A 3,024-nucleotide genomic window follows, 5' to 3' on the forward strand; every position below is an offset into this window, starting at 1 on the left:
AGACCTAAATAGACATTTCTCCAAAGATATACAGATTGCCAACAAACACATGAAAGGATGTTCAAGATCGCTAATCATTAGAGAAATGCAAATCAAAACTGCAATGAGGTATCACCTCACACTGGTCAGAATGGCCATCATCAAAAATCTACAAACATTAAATGCTGGAGAGGGTGTGGAGAAAAGGCAACCCTCTTGCACTGTTGGTGGGAATGTTCATTGATACAGTCACTATGGAAAACAGTATGGAGGTTCCTTAAAAAACTAAAACTAGAACTACCATATTACCCAGCAATCCCACTACTGGGCATATACCCTGAGAAAACCATAATTCAGAAATACGCATGCACCCCAATGTTCACTGCAGCACTATTTACAATAGCCAGGTCATGGAAGCAAACTAAATGCCCATCAGCAGATTACTGGGTAAAGAAGATGTGGTACATATATACAATGGAATATTACTCAGCAATAAGAAGGAAAACTGGGTCATTTGCAGAGATGTGGATGGATCTAGAGACTGTCATACAGAGTAAAGTAAGTCAGAAAGAGGAAAACAAATACCATATACTAACACATATATATGGAAACTAAAAAAAAAATGGTTCTGATAACCTAGGGGCGGGACAGGAATAAAGATGCAGATGTAGAGAACGGACCTGAGGACACGGGGAGGGGGAAGGGTAAGCTGGGATGATGTGGGAGAGTAGTGTTGACATATATACACTACCAAATGTAAAATAGATAGCTTGTGGAAAGCAGCTACGTAGCACAGGGAGATCAGCTCTGTGCTTTGTGACCATCTATAGGGGTGGGATAGGGAGGGTGGGAGGGAGACACAAGAGGGAGGGGATATGGGGACATATGTATACATAGAGCTGATTCACTTTGTTATACAGAAGAAACTAACACAACATTGTAAAGCAATTATACTCCAGTAAAGATGTTTAAATAAATAAATAAAAACAGATGAATAAAGAAGATGTAATACATATATGCAATGGAATATTATTCAGCCATTAAAAAAAATGAAATAATGCCATTTGCAGTAACATGGATGGACCTAGAGGTTATCATACTAAGTGAAGTAAGTCAGACAAAGACAAATATCATATATCACTTATATGTGGAATCTAAAAAAAATGATACAAATAAACTTATTTACAAAATAGAAACAGACTCACAGACTTAGAAAGCAAACTTATGGTTACCGAAGGGGAAGGGTTGGGGGGAGGGATAAATTAGTAGTTTGGCTTTAACATACACACACTACTATATATAAAATAGATAATCAACAAGGACCTGCTGTATAGCACAGGGGACTCTACTCAATATCTTGTAATAACCTAAATGGGAAAAGAATCAGAAAAAGAATAGATATATGTATACGTATAACTGAATCACTTTGCTGTACACCTGAAACTAACACAACATTGTAAATCACCTATACTCCAATATAAAATAAAAATGTATAAAAAAAGAAGTGGTACCCTGAAGTAGCAGGGGCTCTAAAAAATGGTCGTCTGCTTTGCTGTGGAAAAATCTGTCCCCAAGAGCCACCACCATTACAGAAGGAAAGTTTGTTGACAACTTGGGCTCCCTCCTGAAATCCCCCTCACAGTAGATAGCACTGGACAAGGGGCAAGACACAATAATCAAGAAAAGCCCTATCACTCAGCATCATGGAAAAACACAAGTGTTGGGTCACAAACTATCAGCAAGTATTTGTGGTAAGGAAACTTTTCACATCTAACTTTTCTAAACTTTTTCTAGGTTACAAACCTAAAATTTGATGATACCCCTGACATTCTCCCCAGGGAAATGTCCGCATGAACACTCAAATTTACATTCAGTTTCAGAGACTTTAAAGACCTCCTGCTGCTTATGGATGCCAGGTAAGAACCTTTGGAATCGAAGCTAAATCCCTTCGCAGAAATTAAAACATGGTGGGAAAATAGCCATTCACATTTACCATATAAAACAAGGAATTGTTAATACAGAGGGTACAGTGGAACGATGGCCTTTAACACTGCCTTATTAGTTTGAGGAGTAAAGGGTCCTTAGAAACAATTCACATCTCATAGCTCTAGCTTGCAAAGTTCTTAGACACCAGAAATAATAATGATAGTCAAAGCAAAGGTCATTTTGTACCAACCACATGCCAGGCCTCTGGCACCAAACTGTTCATTTATTTAACAAGTAGTTATCAAGAATTTTAGTGGTCATTTAAAATAAGTTAATACACAGAGAAAGCTTAAAGGATAGCTTGACATACAGCAAGTACTCAAGATAAGTTAGCTATTATTATTACAGTCAGGAAGTACTAAGGTATTGGGGTTTTAGTAAAAAGGCCCACCAGGGCACCTGACACCACCCCTCCCTGAAAAGTCATTGACCCACTCAAAACATAATAACCAAATATTCCCCTTAAAGCTTATGTTTTGGTTAAGACTGCCAGGAAACTACATTTAGTGCAAAAACCCAAAACTACTGCTGAAACCCGGCATCGAACCAGGGACCTTTAGATCTTCAGTCTAACGCTCTCCCAACTGAGCTATTTCAGCTTGTTCAGGTGATTTCTCCTGAATAACTATAATGGAATAATAGTTGTTTTATAATAATAAAAAAAATCAATACTCAGAGTCAGCTGGAAGTAGGCATTTAACACATCTTCAGAGATGATGAGGTAAGATCCCTGTTTACAAGCTAGACGTAATAAATAATTTCGCTTTTCTCAGTTCTGTGTTTAAATGCCCTGCAATCTGTTTTTTCCATTTAAAAATAAATCATGGACTTTTTTCACGTCCAAAAAATACACGTCTTTACTTGGAATTTCCATCCTAATATATGCTTAATTTCTAGAAAAATGGCAGCTTGGTCCACTTAAAAATTTAATTAAATATCACTTTTTCATAAAAGCAATGTTCCCAGACTTCCCTGGCTGTCCAGTGGTTAAGACTCCGTGCTCCCACTTCTGGGGGCACGGGTTGGATCCCTGGTCAGGGAACTAAGATCCCACACACC

The 3,024-nt window shown here is 37.9% G+C and overlaps 1 non-coding gene across 1 annotated transcript; it reads right to left on the reverse strand.

Moving 5' to 3' along the window:
* Window positions 1-2,491: 2,491 nt before the first annotated feature.
* Window positions 2,492-2,564, reverse strand: TRNAF-GAA (transfer RNA phenylalanine (anticodon GAA)). Its single transcript has one exon. It is a non-coding gene; the product is annotated as a tRNA-Phe (tRNA).
* Window positions 2,565-3,024: the final 460 nt, after the last annotated feature.

Source organism: Balaenoptera ricei, chromosome 7 (genome assembly GCF_028023285.1).
Source record: "Balaenoptera ricei isolate mBalRic1 chromosome 7, mBalRic1.hap2, whole genome shotgun sequence".
NCBI classification, from domain to species: domain Eukaryota; kingdom Metazoa; phylum Chordata; class Mammalia; order Artiodactyla; family Balaenopteridae; genus Balaenoptera; species Balaenoptera ricei.